General features: G+C 36.8%; 1 pseudogene; it reads left to right on the top strand.

The window, feature by feature from the left end:
- Nucleotides 1–265: 265 nt before the first annotated feature.
- On the top strand, nucleotides 266–1441 carry LOC134363698 (translocation protein SEC62-like; annotated as a pseudogene).
- The last annotated feature ends 16189 nt before the right edge of the window (nucleotides 1442–17630 follow it).

Below are 17630 nucleotides of genomic sequence, written 5' to 3'. Positions count from 1 at the left end.
CAAGTGTTTTTATAAACATTCAGTTATAGACTTACCTGAAGTATAAGGGCATAAAAGACTGAAAACAAAGTAATAGAACAGTACATATTAGGCAAATGATTTTTTAAAAAGATGCTTATTACTATATGAATGCCATAAAGTAGATATTAAGATATAAAACATTATTAGCGATAGGGTCTCTTCATATTGATAAAAGTTTCAATTCACCAAGAAGCTCTAGCAATTGTAAAATGTATGGCCATATAAAAAAGTACAAATTTCCAACATGGTGGAATCCAGGTGGCGCAAGAAGCAGATCCAGAAAGTTGGAGAACCATCTAGAGAAGAGAAGGCTGTAGCCAAGTATCTTCAATTCTACTGTCCAACAAAGTCCACCAATATGACGGCCACTGAGTTGATAATTTTATTGCTTTAAAAGCAGTGGATTGCCTTTGGACTCAAAGTGAGCAAAGGCCAAGAAAAGAGAGGAAATTTTATTTACAACCAGAGAGTCTGTGGTTGACTATTGCAACAGTTTTGAAAGACACAATTTTTTTCACCAGGCACTAAAAGTAATGAAAATGAAGTATGATAAAGACATAAAGAAATAACAAGAGAAAGGACAAGCTGAACGTGGAAAAGAAGATAAAAAGAGGAAGAAAGAAAATATAAAGGATGAAAAGATGAAAAAGAGAAAAGAAGAAAAAAAAAATGGTGAAAAGGAAGAATCCAGAAAGGAGGAAACTCCGGGAACTCCCCAAAAGAAGAACACTCAGAAAAATTTCAAACTCGAGCCCCATGATGATCAAGTTTTTCTGGAAGGAAATGAGGTATATGTGTGGATCTACGACCCGGTTCACTTTCAGACATTTGTTGTGGGGTTAATTCTTGTGACTACAGTAATAGCAGCCACCCTCTTCCCTCTGTTGCCAGCAGAAAACTACCTCGGTGTGGGCCCAGGCTGTCCGCAGCCAGCGTTCCTCTCCTCGCTGTCGCTCATTGCATTCTATTTCTCATCATTTGGCTCATACCTGGAGGAGGGCATCCCTTTTGTTTCTCGCCAAATCTGACTGCTGACGTGGGCTTCACTGACTCCTTCAGATCTCTGTACACACACAAATACAAAGGACCAAAAGCAGACGTAAGGAAAGATTAGAAATGTGAACCTGAAAAGCAGCAGAAGTCTGACAGTGAAGAAAAGTCAGACAGTGAGAAACTAGATGATGAGGAAGGGAAAGTAAGACCAGGAAATCGTGGGACAGAAGGCTCAGGTGGAGAATGGCATTCAGACACAGACAGAGACAGGAGGGGAGATGCCCAGTCCCCGCATCGTAGTGGTAACGATTTTGAAATGATCACAGAAGAGGAACTATGACAGTACTCAGGTGGGGATCGTGAAGAGGAGGACGACAGTGATGGAGAAACACCTAAATCTTCACGTGAAAAATCACAATCTGACTAATTTTGGGACTGAATAAGTACAAGAGGTTGGATTTTCTCTGTTGGCCAATCATCACAATGTACACAAGGCATCTGTAGCATTCTTTAAATCTACTTACAGAAATGCATTTGATATCCAAGTAGTTATGTTCAGTTCTTGATTTTACAGAATACATTACTGGTACAGTTTAAAGCCATTAATAAGTTCTATCCAGGTGATAATTTTACGTAAGCAGGTCTCATCCATGTTGATGTTATCAAAGATGCACTTTCCACAATGACGTTTAGATGAATGGCATTTTTGATTGTTTTATGGCTTCTTACTTTTAGATTAATCAAAATAACTTTAAAAGGAATAAGGAAACTCCAGCATTTCAGATTATGTGTAGTTATGTAGCCATTTCACCACATGTATGTATAATAAAAAAATAAAAATAAAAATAAATAAATAAATATAAAATGAAAATGTTAAACTCATTTTTCTTGATAGTTACTTTTGTTTTTCATTACATAATTATACCAGGAAATTTATTTTAAGATTCTGAGTTAGCAGCGTTCAGAAGCATTTTGCAGAAACAAGCCAACTAGTAAGAATGTGACAACACTTTTAGTTTAGCTATAAATTCTCTTTTTTCCAACTTAGGAAATCCAAATGATTTGTGAGTCTGATTCAGGAAAAAATGGTCATCTCCAACAGAGGTGAATGGCATTGGTTGGAAGGAAATGGCTCTTTCTTTTTCCCTATTTCCTTGCAATGTAAGGTGTATTCTGTACATAATTTACAAATAAAACAAACATTTCATTTTAATTGTTACTTATTATTGAGACATTTCTTAACACTTAAATTTGTATAATTCGGCCCATGTAAGGGCATGTTTTTAGAGAAATGGAAGTTTCAGGAACGACAGAATATCTGTAGTCTTTCTACAGCAGCTTCAGTTTTGTGCTAACATTCCATGTATTTGAATATGAGTAAAAGCTGATCTTTATTAAGTATGAGCAGGCTTAAAGTAGCCGTTTGTATGACTTAATGTTCATTTTGATTTATTTTAAGTCTTTAAATTCAGAAATGGGTTATTATATTATCAGACCAGGAGACATTGCCGTGAATCATAATTTGCTGTTCTAAATTATCAATTTAAAAGAAAGAATGTAAAAGAAAACATAAGAGAACCATTCAACTTTAATTGCCTTGAATTAGTTTTGCAGTTAGATTTTATGCCTTGTATACCTTAGTTACACATTTTTTGGAAAAATTTTGTTATAAGCATAACCATACCTTGCAGTTATACTCTTACAAACTGATAATAAACATTAAATGATTTTCCTTCAGTCACAGCGAGAGCATTTTGCTTTGTAGTTGAAATAGGTGGTGTATGTAGATCTTTTACATTTTTTAAATGCTGTTTCCCACCCACCTAAGTGTTTATCTAAAGATGTTAAATTTTTCTAATTGTGAAAAAAATGCATTTTCTGTATGTTGTCACGTTTTATTAAACATGGCTTGATTGCTAAAAAAAAAGTGCAAATTTGAAGGAATTGCAAGTAGTCATATAAAAATCTATTGCCGCAGTGGGATATTAAATACATGTCTCAATCATTGACAAGTCAGGATGATTTTTAAAAAAATCAGCGAGAATGTAGAACATTAAACAAAAGAATAGAAAAATTTGACATCGCAGACATAGACGGTATTCTGCAAACAACAATTAGAGAATATACATATATTTTTTCAAGTACATGTAGAATATCTACAAAAATTGATTGTGATGTCAAAAAATTTCAAAGAACAGGTATTCTTTAGACTAACCTCTTCTACAAAGTAATTAAGCTAGAAGTCTATATGAAAAAATATCAAAATCCTATCACCACATACTGTGATTTTATTTTTGTCTTCCACAGACAGTTCTAGTAATAGAGATTGTTTTCTTTCCTCATGGATAAAACTTGGGTATCCAGTGGAATGCTGCCAAATGTTTAATATCTGGCTCTTGGTCAGGGCAGGGGGTGGGATGGCTAATTTGTAGTGCTGACAATTTCCAGAGTATAAATACTCCTATAATGGCTGACTTCAAGCTACCAGTGTGACATCACTGTACATGGGTGGAGTTGGAAAGAGATGTATCTGTTGGCTCTTGCAAGGTTCTAGAACAGCACCAGCACAGCCTCTACTTTCTGCTTCAGTCCTGCAGTCACTTTAAGGGCAAAGAGTCTCAATTCAGTAATTGGAGTCAGAAAGCTTCAAAAGTAGTCAAAATCTCAATGCTGATCAGATATTAAATTTTCTTTCCTCACACTGTTCTCTAAGCCTGCCCAGTGCATTGTGGAAAGAGTCTGTCTCCTCTTTGCCTTTCTCCTCAGGTCTTTCAACTACAAGGGAGAGCACTGGGAGAAGAGTAACTCACCCAGGATGAGATGGGGAGTAAAATTAATAGAGAAAATCACATGACACTCACAAATGCTTTCATCTACAAGCAACCTTCAGAGAAAAAGATGTACAAATGTAAATTTCCCACCAGAAATTTAGTGGGTATTTTGGAGCCTCCTTTACTGGATCTCTAGCTAAATCTTCTATGATGTAGCAGTGGCTCTCCTTTGGCTGGCCGCTCCTTCCTCAGTTCATTCATTCATTCCTTGTTCATTCATTCATTCATTTAACAACTATTTATTGAACATCTGTTCTATACACTAGGACAAGCACTGTTCTAGGTATTGTATAGGAAGACAGCACAGCATGAACAAAACTAATACACATTTCTGTATACTTCAGATCCTTTTTTCCCGAATTTGTTTCATAGGAAAAAAATTACACATTCTTTGACCCACCTTAACAGGGTAGTATAGTCACTTTCAGAAAGCTGCAGAAACTTGCCTTAGCTCCTCCATCAAAACAGCTCCTGAGCCTATCTATGTTGCCTTCAAGATTTCCAGAGACAGAGGCCAGAGCTCAGTCCACTGTGTCCCTAATATCAGAGGCTCTCTGAGGGGTCTTGTTGACCCCATTCCTCAACTTTCTTTCAATCACTAAACTTGTCTTGAGGGGGCTGAACCCACCCACCACTCTCACTTGAGGGAGAAGTGGTTTGAGCTCAAAACATAGATTTTGCCAAAGAAATCTTCCTCACGCAATCCTCTTCCTTACTTGCACTCTCTTGGAACTCTCTTTGTGGATAAGTTTTTGTTTTAAATATTGCAAAACCAGCTTTCAGCTGGCTGATTCCTAGGAATTTCTGCAGGGAGTCAGTCCCTTGAGCTACCTCACTATATTATGCAGTCTTTTGGGCTTATACTCTAAAGCAGAATGCCTGAGTTTAAATTGAAATTTCAGACCCATCACTATAGATGTGAGACATTGGACAAGTTACTTGGTATGTCTGTGCCTCAGTTTCCTCATCTATAGATGGAGTTTACAGAAGTTCCTGCCTTGTATCCTTATGATGAGAATTAAAGTATAAAAAGCTCTTAGAAAAGGGCTCATTGTAAGCTATTGGTATTTTATTGCCTTTCTCTGTGCCTTGGTTTAAACTTCCAAATTAGTATCCTTTTACTTACCTTGTTTCCTCTTAACCTCTTTTATTCTCCTGTTCTTAGATTGATTTGGATTCAAGTCCATCCAAGGCACTAATCCACACCTAGCTTCTGCTAAAGATGACATTTTCCCACGTAAAAGCTTTTCCTGGGGCTGGCCAATTAGCTCAGTTGGTTAGAATGTGGTGTTACAACACCAAGTTCAAGAGTTTGGATCCCTGTACTGGGCAGCTGCCAAAAAAAAAAAAAAAAAAAAAATTGCAAGAGCTTTACCTCTTTCCTGCTCATTATGTACATTTTATGTAATTATGAATAATGAGCCTCTTCATCAAATTTTCTTAAGCTTGTCTTTGGAAAAGCAACTTCCAAATGGTTACCAAGCAAGGAAGAGTATATGGTAATTTTTTTTTAGTGGCAGTTAGAAATTAGAGATTTCTGGGGAAGGGGTTTAGTAGTAACTTTCAACACTGGTTTATTTATATTGTCTTTAAAGCAGATAGTTCTTCAGTGACAGTGACTTTTTTGAAATTAGGGCAATAATTCCTTATGATGTTAATGATGGTTGTGAATAGTACTCCATTCTCAATTTTTGATGTATTCAAAGAAACATATCCTTATTTAATTGCTTTTCTCTGCTTCCTCAAAGTTTATAATAGTTGAACTATGAGTTCACAGTAACATTATTACAATCATAATTCAAGTAATGTGAAATTAGACCACTGATTTCTTTAATGTGAGACTTATGGAATTGCAAAACAAAAAAATTCAACATTCTACCTACTTAATAGATTTTGGTTGCCAGAAAAGTTCTCTGCATTTTTCCTCACTGAAGTTCATGGACTGTTTGAATATTCTCCAGTGGAGATCAGGCCAGGTTATAATTCATACAACTTTAGGTCAGTTTTGTGAACAGAAAAATTCTCAGCTATAAAAGTAAAAAAAAAAAAAAAAAAAAAAAAAAAAAGGACTCCTCTAAGGATTAAGAACCTCATATATTTAAGCAAAAAGAGATTAAAGCTGTTTTTGGGGAATGGTTATGAAACTTCAGGGAGTAAAAAATTTATCCAAAACATTTTTTTCTGGATTAGTTTTACCAACAAAATAACTAGTTTTGTAAATTTTTCTTTTCTTGTTTATTTGAATTTAGCTGATTGAACTAATCAAATCTATCAGTTGTTTTGGCACTAAGAAAACCAACAATTCCTGAGTGTGTTCCATGGAATGCCTGCAGGTCTGTGGGATATTTATCTGTCCACTCATTCATTTAATACTTATTTATTGAGCATCTGCTATGTGTCAGAGATAGATATTGGGGGTATAAAAACAAACAAAACAGAAAAAAAAATCTCTGCTTGCAGAGATTCTAGTAAGAAAGATGAGAAATAAGATAATAAACAGTGAAGAAAAATAATATAGAGTAAGAGGGTAAAGAGTAGAGAAGGAGCTTGTTTTAGATAGGATGTTTTATTTAGAAAGGGATAAACTTTGTGAGAAAATGATATCTGAGCAGAGATCAGAATAGCACAAGGGAGAAAGGCACAGATATCTAAAGAAGATTGATCTAGGGGAAAGAATAGCCGTGGCAGAGTTCTGAAGGTGAAAAGGTGCTTGGCACATTCCAGAAGCAGCATAGTGGTTAGAGTGGCCCAGGAAGGCATTAATTAGGCAGATATTGACAGGGGTGAGAGATCAGATAATGTAGGACTTTGTGGACCTTGGTCAGGACTGTGATTTTCATACTGAATTGATGTGAAGCCATGGGAGCCATTTTTGAGCAAGGAAGTGACATGATCTGGTTCATACTTTAAAAGAAGATCCCTGTGGTTGCTAAGTGGAAAATACATCATAAGTTAGGGTGAAGGGTAGGATATTAATACTATTTTTTTTTTTCTTAATGTTTCTGGGGTCAAACAAGTTTTAGAATCACTAAGTTAAACAAAGGTAAATATTAAGGTATTATTTAGAGTTAATGTGCTGATTTATCTTGTTCTTTCAAATATAGTGTGACAGAATATGCAACATTCCCAACTTTAACCGCAGAAATCTTCTTTTCTGGGACCCTCTTAAGAGATTAGTGTTCAATGAATCTCACTTACGGCAACGCTGATGTAGACACCACTTAAGTAAATCATCTCTCTTTTGAGAAACATAAACACTTTCAAACAGAGCTTAGAGAGAAGTTTTCTGAAAGAGTTCCTCATATTTTCTTCTGTGACCTTAGTTCCTGACTGCGGTGAGATTGTTTCCTATTTTCAGCAAGGCTTCATGACATTAGATATTTTCAGAGGTCCATGCTGTGAATCAAGGCACTGAATATAATTCTAAATCGTTACACAGTCTTGGTCTATGCCTGTAAAGTACAGCTTTTGATTAAATATCCACATTTCTTTATTCACCAGAAGAAATAGATGCATAGCAGAATACTGTACATCACTAGGAAGACAAGTGAGATTTCTTATGGACCGACTAGTTCTTAGTAGACAGGGGAACCCAGGCTTTGTCAAGAGAAATATTATGCTGTTTTGGGTAAAGTGTCACTCTAGAGTCAGAATTATTCACACTAGGAAGTATACTCATTATTTTTAAAGTAGTTCTTTAGCTAATGGATGCAGTATAATCATGGAAACCTTAGACTTCTCTTACTCCATTGACATGATATGTGTGTTTTCTAATTATCCGTGAAAGCAAACTTAACAGGTAACTGTGTCATTATTCATCACATTTGAATGTCCGTGAACAGACACTGACTAATTTTCTACCAATTTCCCCCTATCACTTTGCTAAATTAAAATGTTTTAAAGGTTAATTGTCAGATCTTTGGAAGAAAAAAAATTCCTAAAGGCTAAGTTTCCAAACTTAGTAATATGTCCTTATCTTATTTAAAAACATTAGCTTAAAGTGGGTTGGATTTGCTTTATAGGAGGTTTGGTCATTTGGAAAGCTAAAAGGGAGAAGATCTGTACGATGGCAGAGTGAAATAATCTGCACGCTTGGGCCCAGTGAGGCTTCTTCCCTTTCCTAGGAAAAGAGGGCAGAGCATGGAGCACACAGAGTGGTTGTCATGATATAGTGCACAGGTTTTGAAATCAGGTACTCTTCGGCAGAAATCCCAACTTTATCACTTCCTAGATGTGTGGCTACTGGTTGTTATTTACACTCTGAGCCTCCATTTTCTCTTCTAATAAGGAGATGGTGCCATCTCCTTAGTGAGGCTGTTTTGAAGACAAAACAAGATAATATATATGCAACTCGTGTCCCTATCCCTGGATGGAGATTTTGTTTTTTTCAGTGTGCCAATTTTGAAGCAGAACTTGTCTGCTTATGCTGCTTACTTTTCCTAGAAAGAAACCATTCCAAAAGGTTAGTAAACAGGTATATTTTACTAAATATTTTGAGGGAAATCTAGAGGTGGGAATTCACATGGCATAGGATATAGCATTTTACTACAGAACTCACAATTATTTATCTCCTGTTAAGTGGGCAGAGATTGCTAATTGTAACACTATACCCATATACCCCTTCTTCCTTCTGGTAACAGAAGCTCCAAGTTATAGCTGAGAACATGGCTGGGCTAGAGATGACACATTTTTGCCTCCCTTACATTCAGTGCAACCATGTAACCAAATCAGGCCCATGGGGTATAAACAATATCGATATGTGCAATTGCCTGGTCATCTTCTCAAAGTGAAAGCTTCAAGACCCTATAGAGAGAAAGCTGTCTTGAACAAAAAGAATAAAGTTGGAGGCATCACACCTCCTGACTTCCAAATATACTATAAAACTATAGTAACCAAAACAGCATGGTACTGGCATAAAAACATAAATAGACCAATGGAACAGAATAGACAGCCTAGAAATAAACCCACAAACTTACAGCCAACTGATTTTCAACAAAGGTACCAAAAATATACAATGGGGAAAGGACATCCTTTTCAACAAATGGTGCTGGGAAAATTGGATATCCACATGCAGAAGATTGAGACTGGACCTCTATATCTCACCATACACAAAAATCAACTAAAAGTGGATCAAAGACTTAAATTTAAGACCCGAAACTGAAATTACTAGAAGAAAGCATAGGGGAAGTGCTATAGGAAATGAGAGTGGGCAGTTCTTTTTTGAGTGAGACTACAAAGGCACAGGCAACTAAACTAAAAGTACATAAACAGGACTAGTCAAACTAAAAAACTTCTGCACAGCAAGGGACACTGTCAGTAAAGTGAAGAGACAGCCAACAGAAGGCAGAAAGCATTTGCTAACTACACATCAGACTATGGGCTAATATCCAGAATATATATGGAACTTAAATGACGCAACAGCAAAATAAACCCAAATAACTCAGTTAAAAAGTGGGCAAAGAACCTGAACAAATATTTCTCAAAAAAAAAAAAAAAAGACATACAGATGGCCAAAAGGCACATGAAAAAATGCTCATCACTAATAATCAGGGAAATACAAATTAAAACCACAATGCGATGTCATCTCACTCCAGTTAGAATGGTTATTATTATTATTATTATTTATTTTATTTTATTTTATTTTTTATTTTATTTATTTTTTTTTTAAATTTTATTTTGTCGATATACATTGTGGCTGATTATTGCTCCCCATCACCAAAACCTCCCTCCCTTCTCCCTCCCCCCCAACAATGTCCTTTCTGTTTGCTTGTCGTATCAACTTCAAATAATTGTGGTTGTTATTATTATTAACAAGACAAAAAATAACAAATGCTAGTGAGGATGTGGAAAAAAAGGAATTCTCCTACATCACTGGTGGGAATGTAAATCGGTACAGCCACTGTGGAAAACAGTGTGGAGGTTCCTCAGAGAACTAAAAATAGATCTACCTAGCTCTCTCACTACTGGATATTTACCCAAAGGAGAGGAAATCAATATATCAAAACAACACCTGCACTCCCATGTTCATCGCAGCACTATTCACAATAGCCAATAGATGAAACCAACCTAAGTGTCTATCAATAGATGAATGGATAAAAAAGCTGTGGTATGTATACGCAATGGAATACTACTCAACTGTTAAAAAATATGATATCCTATCATTTGCAGCGACATAAATGGAACTGGAAACCATCATGTTAAGTGAAATAAGTAAGGCACAGAAAGACAAATGCTGCATGATAATCACTCATGTGTGGAATCTAAAATTTTTTTTAAAAAGTGGCTATCAAAGAAACAGAGAGTATGATAATGGTTACCAGAGGCATGGGGAGAGGAGAGGAGGAAAGTGGTAGACTATACTATCTACCCTAAGTGAATCATTGTACAGTATTTGTATGCATTGAAACAACACTCTGTACCTCACAAATATGTACAAGTAAATGTTAAAATATTTGGGGGAAAAAAAAAAAAAGGTGCTTGTCTTGGACTCTCTTTCTCATTTCCTATGGCCAGAAGAATACTGCAACTGAAACAACTTTAAAAACCACACCTCCCTGATGATTCATTCTTGAATTAAATGCTAGCAAAATAAACTATCTCATTTAAGCCACTACATGTTGGGATATTTTAGTTAAATTAGCTCAGTCTGTACTCTAATTATGCACAGACCAGTTCTTGTTCTTAGATTTCCTTTCTCTCCTTGTCCTCCAGGCCTGGCTTTCCAGGTTACAGTCTCTCCCTTCCTGGATCTAATGCCTCTGTCTTACTCCCTTTCTCGTGCAGTCCAATTTAACATTTTCCCATTCGCTCTAAACACTGATTCTGTGTCCACCATTCTTCTCAGTCTACAAGGGACCTCTAGTCACTGGGGTGCATCTTCTTTAGAAGATAAAAGAGGTTCATAAATTATAAATACTTGTTCCCGTTGTTGCACAAGAAGAAAGCCCCACACAGAGACTGGTATGTAAAAGGTGCTCCATAATGAATTCTTCTTCCAGTTCCTTTTGAGCCCTGTCTCATCTCTAGGAGTTCACATTAGTCCTGAGACAAACTGGAAAGACTTAAAGATCTATGTATTTCTACTGTGGTACTGGAACCTTGCTGTAGATCAATACTGACTCCTGGGAAAATTCCAGATCAATGGTAATTTGAGCTGGGTTTAGACACTTCAAGAATATTTGGAGCCAGAAAGAACCTTCTTAGTAAATTCCAAACCTGGATGATAATCTGAGGGTTAAAAAATATGTAGATTCAGGGTCCCACAACTGGAAGGTCTGGATTGGTAGCTTGTTGTGGAGTCAGGACACCAGCATTATTAACACCCACCGCAGGTGACTGAGCTTCACTTTATTGCACTGCACATTTATTGCATTTTCTATATATTAAAGGTTTGTTACTACCCTGTTTGAACAAATCTATCAGTGCCATTTTTCCAGCAGTGTGTGTTCACTTTGTGTCTCTGTGTCACATTTTGGTAATTCTCACAATATTTTAAACTAATTTTGGTGCAATAATTTAGCTGGTATATGGACTGAAAGCTTATTTATAGGATTTGACAAAAACCAAGGAGTGAAGGAGAGGCATAATATCAGATAATACTCATTTCCAGTACATTATTTTTCCAACTTTCAGCTTCTTTGATAACAGTAGAAAAGATTAAATTGATTATTCAACCATAGGATAAGGATCCTTCAGTATTTCCAACTACATCAGCAATAGGTCAGATTTAACTCCGAAGTGACCAAGGACTGCAATGGGCTTTGAGCATATCCAAGTAAGCATTATAGTTTGGCTTGTACGCATGTAGAAATTGCCAATGAAAGAAAAACTGAGAGTAACAGAAAATGAGAACACATCTGTTTGGAGGCGCAGCTACTTGATGTGTTAGCTTTGGCCACCTTTGTACACTTTGTCCTGCCAATGAAGCTGCCATCAGGGAAATTGAAACACTGACTTCATACGGATGGAATCAGCACCAGGGACGCCACTGTACATATCAATCTTTCCAGACAGTTCCAGAGGTTGATCTGGGCCTCAATTTGTCAGTACTGAGCCACACTGCTCATTACCTATAATGGAAATTGTGCATGTTTATTATTGAGCTGATTTATTTTTTAAATGTTCATGGTTTAGAGCTCAAGAACTTGCATACAGAGAATAAATTCAACATTTAAACTAAAAGAATCAGCTTTTCAAAAAGAAAAAAAAAATAGCGGTTGAGTTTTAGAGTCCAAACATTATGTTGCAGATGGGGAAGCTCAGAAGAATGTATGAAAGGGAAAAATACTGGGGAGCAGAGAATCAGAGGCAAGGATGAGGTGTTTGGAGGCCCTCTGTCCCATCTCTCTGTGAGGAGATGGATGCTGCACAAGTCATCTGCCATTGCTGATCATCTCCCTCGTAAAGAGAATGACGGGAGGAGGAGAAGTCAGTGCAGCCAGTGTTTAGAAGGCCCTCCCTACAAGACCAGATACACGGGATTTTATTATCTTTGTATATTTTAGTTCTAAGGAATATCAAGAAACTCCATTTGCAATGTAAAAAATCTGGGATTTAATTAAATTTAACTTAATAAAAGAATTTGTGCAACCTCTTGGCACTACTTGTGGATGTAGTGGTGAGAGTACTGAACTAGCATGAGAACAGGAGCTGTTATTAAAAAGGCTCATCCTTTAGATTAGCACATTGGATTATGCAGTTTGCCAAGATGTCAGATTGAATAAGAAATTGTTTTCTCTTGTTCTGATGGAAATATACTTGAACCCACTTTGGATTATCTTTTGGGCCTCAAATATTCAAAGTATCTCAACTCCGATCAATTATCCTGTCATTCTCTCTGTTGAGATACAGTAGAGGTCTCAGATTGGAAGCAGGGGGAGGGAAAATTTTGTTCGCAGTTTATACGTGTGATCAATTCTTCTAGATAATTTTATAATACAAATCCTTTCTCTCTTCTTTAGCTTATTCCTCCTCTTTTCATGCTGTCCTTCAGCCAGAAGCATTGACTTATGCCCTAGGAAGTTTCCAACACTAATGTATATTGAATCCCTGCTGTATGTCAGCCTTTGTTCTTGGTGATTCACACACATACATTAATTTAATCCTTTAAACACCTCTAAGCAGGTGGCATCTTTTCTCATTTTACAGATGAAGAAATTGTTACTCAGAAGATGTATAATTTAATCAATAAAATGAAAATAGTCTATGCCAGAGCCAGAATTTATTCTTGTCTTCTGATTCCAAACCAGTGATATTACATCATATTCTGCTATCATTGTAAATAAGCATTTGCATTTGAAGAATGTGGACTTTTTGAAGCAAATGAATTCCATGGTGTATGAGACGTTACCTGAATTCAACTTTATAAAATGTCATTTGGTTAAAAGACTATGATACACAATCTTAGTCTTTATTGTACATAGTTTCTATTGTACCAAATGCAAGCCTTTTTGTTTCACATCAATTAAGGAGTTTCAGGGATAAGAACTTCAGGAAGTCTGAATCTGATAGAGCATGCCCAATTTTCTATGGGGCAATGCTCACAAAAAAGGATATTTTCTTATCTTTACAAACTGGCACTCATGCTAGCATGGTATTGGAAAGCCATGTTATGATGGAGTCTTTCAAGCAAAACAGTATTACTACCAGTTATAAATTTATTTTAACAGAAAAAGAAATAAATCTGTAGTCATAAAATCTACTGTTGAGTTCTTGCTCTGCCTCTTAAGAGCTAGGTAGCTTTGGAAAATATCAATCTCTCTAAGGTATGGTTCAGTCACCTATAAAACGGACATTATAATCCTTGCTAGGCCAACTTTCTATCCACGTTCAATAATAGATTATAAACTCTTTGAGGTTAGGCAATTTGTTTCTGTGTGCCTGGAAGAGTTCATGGCACAGTGGAGGGATCCATTCTCTATTGAATTGAAAAAATTAAAATATATTACTACATATGAACATCTCTTGGAATTTTTAATGGAAATGAAAGAAAATTATTTCTTTTAAAATAAACTTTTTATTTTAGAATAGTTTTAGATTTACAAAAAAACAACAACAACAAAAAAAAACCCTTGTGATAATAGAGTGTTCATACATATATCTACTCAGGTTATCCTAGTATTAAAACCTTACATTAGTATAGTACATTTGCTATAATTAATGAGCCAACATTAACATATTATTAACTAAAGTCCATACTTATTCATATGTACTCAGTTTTTACCTAATGTCCTTTTTCTTGTCCTCATTCTAGGGTCTCATTCAGGATACCACATTACATTTAAAGCACGAAGTCTCTTTAGGCTCCTTTTGACTATGACAGTTTCTCAGATTTTTCCTTGTTTTTGATGACCTTGACAGTTTTAAGAAGTACCGGTTGAGTATTTTATAGAAAGTCTCTCTGTGGGAATTGGTCGGGATTAGATTGGGATTACATGTTTTGGGGAGGAAGACCACAGAGGTTAAGTACCACCTTTATCACATCATATAAAGGGGACATACTAACAACATGACATCCCTGTTGGTGTTAACCTTGATCACCTGGTTGATGTAGTGTTTGATGGGTTTCATCACTGCAAAGTTACTCTTTTTTATATCCTTTCCTTATTCTGTACTCTTTGGAAGGAAGTCACTATGCACAGCCTACACTTAAGTAGTGGGGAATCATGTTCCACCTCCTTGAGGGTGGAGTATTTACATAATTTATTTGGAATTCTTCTTCAGAAGAGATTTGTAAATTTCCCCCATTTATTTATTTATTCCATCATTTATATCAGTATGGACTATGGATATTTATTTTATATTTTGGGTTATGAGCCAATACTATTTTATCTTGTTGTTCAAATATAATTATTAAGTTTTACTATTATTACCAGGCAGGACCCATAGTGGATGAGTATTGTGCTGAACTGCATTTGATAGTCAAAAAGGTGATTGTGAAGTTCAGGATTTGTGTCTATTTTGCCCACCTCTATACTCTAAGAGCCTAGTGCTTGGCTCATGTTATGAGCCAAAAAATACTTTTTGAATTAATATCTGAAATGTACTACTGAATTATTAAGTACCATTAATTATAAGGATCATGAGTAAACAGATTTGTTGTTGCAAAATTTATAATCATTTGTGATCATAAATGTTTGGTAGCCATAGAAACAACTTGCTAATTTATTGTTGGACTCCTGACTATTCTTTCCACCCACACCACACTCTCCCATCTCTTAGAATAATCACAGCTGGAGCAGAAAATGCTACTCTTCAGTGAACTCTCACTGTAGGGACCACAGAAAAACACTACATGCAACATTGAGAAGGCTTATGTAGTCTATAAAATTCTCTGTTAACATAAAATTACCAGTAAAGCTCTCCCCTGCCAGGTTCTGAAGGAGGGTACAATCACATGGCTGAAAGAGCAAGCAGCCTGTGAGAAGAAAACAAAATCCTGCTTCTTACCAGCCTTCAAAACTCCCTTCATCTGTGGATTACAAGCACTCACTTTGAGTTTGAAACAGGAGCTTTTGACTATGTACCCTGTCACACTCGGTTAGAGAATGAGTCCTGAAGCTGCAGTTGGTGCCAGTTAGAGCAACACAGGCATTAAGTTACGTGGAGTCCATCCTTCTGGAGGTGCTCCGGTATACATATTTGTCTACAACCAGGGACAAGTACAATCATTGGCTTTAATTTACGGTGTCTGGCAGTTTCTACTGCGGGGATTGGAGCCAAAGCCAAGTTCTCTTTGTCTGTCGATGTCCATCTCATTTCTCAGTTAACATTTTGAAGTACTCTTCTTCATGAATCCCTAAATATGCCTTTTGGAATTTGACTTATAACAACTATGTTTCTCCCAACATCTGTTATACATTACTTTTGTTATCCAGATTTTGCCAAATTCTAGTTCTTTCTGGATCAGAAAAATCTAGAATTGAATTCTAGTTCCACCATTCTTGGGCCAGAGAAGTTTAACTCTCAGAACTAATTTCCTTATCTGTATAGTGAGTAAACTAATACTTTTTTTAACAGGAAGGTATTGGGAGGATTAGAAATGATTGTATATTAGCATGCTACCAAGCCCACTACAGGGGATAAATAAATGAATGTATATAAGGATAAATTTCTGAATGTATATAATGAGCCCTTCTCATAGTGTAAATGAAATAATATACAAATAAGAAGACCAGTGGGAAAATGTATTAGAAAATGATTTTTTAGGAATTATTTACATCTCCCATTGATGGGAGGTTGAGCAGATCATTGTGATGTTTTGGCCAGTTCATATTTATCACTTGGATGCCATTTCTCTGATCCTGAATTCATCGGGACAGAGCAAAACTGAAAAAGCTGAGACCAGGAACTAGACTCACCCCCAAGTATGGGTCAATAATGGGAATAAGATGTTTGGTTTTCAATTTCACCTTAAACCCTAACATGAGCGGAGTCAGATGCTAAAGGCAGTAAGAGATCTGTGCAGAGACAGAGAGGGAGCCAGAAAACCAAATCTGTAAATCAGAAAAACATAAAGAAATATGAAAGATAAGGGAAGGATCAAGGCAGAGTCAGTAACCAGTTCTAGTGGGTGTGGGGATTAGTCAGATAACCAAGAGCAGACCTGGGTGGGGTCTTGGCACAGAAAGGATAGACTAAAGATTTGTTCCAACTCTAGCCAATCTCCAGAATAAGTCATCATACATAAGAATAAAATTTTATCATGATTTCCTTTTCCCACACCATTGACTCCCACTTTGTCTTCTTTTCCCCTGCTCCTGCAAGAAGGTTAAGTAGATTCCATAGCATCTCTGCTCATTCTAAAGTATTCACATGAACAATCATAATTTTTAAAACAATAAACTCTCCAGTCTAGCCAAATGTTAGAACTTCAAAACCTCTTTCGGTCGAACACATCTGCACTTCTTCCCAACCCGCCCCAACCCACTTGTTGGGCCTGACTCAGGTTAGGGACCTGCAGTGGAAGAGAAGCCATGATTAACTGCGTCTCCACCTTTCTCCCAAACTTCCTGGCTTCTTTTCCTCACCTGTTTATGATTCTGCCTCAAAGGCTGGTGGGGGGGGGGGGGAAGAGCAGCAGAGTGAAGAGAAAAGGTGGGAGGGAGAATTTGATTGGTACAATCCATCCTTTATGCCTTCTAGGATATCAGATGCCCAGTCATTCTTCAAATGACTGGTACTTTTGTGGGTGCTGGGAGGCGTCCTCTTCTCCTCTAGGGATCCCCCTCACAGTTTCCTTGATGTGAAAGACTCTCTGCCAGCTGGCTACTCTGCACTTGAGCTGGGACTACCACATCCTTCAGAGAGTCCCCAGGGTATTCACATTCAACTCCTTTCACAGGGTCTACACCAGTCTCATTGTTGGCGGAGTACAGATGCTTCCTAGGGAACTCATTTTGCTGCAGTTGGTTAGCCTCCTACATTTAGGCTTTGATTTTTCCAGAGATCTGTGGCAAAGTCTTGAAGTGGCTCTTTTGGAATCATTCTCATATGGCTTGTCAATGTTAGTGGTAGTGAAGTCTGGCAATAATCGCACAACTCCCATCTAAAAGAATCATCTCTATGGATCTTTAAACCAACTTCATCATATCTGTCTCCTTTATATAGCCTGGAGATGGGCAATGAGGTAAGCATCACAAAATTGGTGTCAGAGTCTCTTGGCAGGTCATATGTAGGTGGTCTGGTGCTTATTGTTTTTGGCCTTTGGAGCATGGCCAATATTCCAAGACCGTGGAAAAAATCACAACTAACATCTGTTCACCCAGCAAGATACCTCTCTAAAGA

This window comes from Cynocephalus volans, chromosome 15, assembly GCF_027409185.1.
Source record: "Cynocephalus volans isolate mCynVol1 chromosome 15, mCynVol1.pri, whole genome shotgun sequence".
Lineage (NCBI taxonomy): Eukaryota > Metazoa > Chordata > Mammalia > Dermoptera > Cynocephalidae > Cynocephalus > Cynocephalus volans.
The sequence above is the reverse complement of the archived record's forward strand: the minus strand, read 5'-3'. Positions and strand labels throughout refer to the sequence as shown.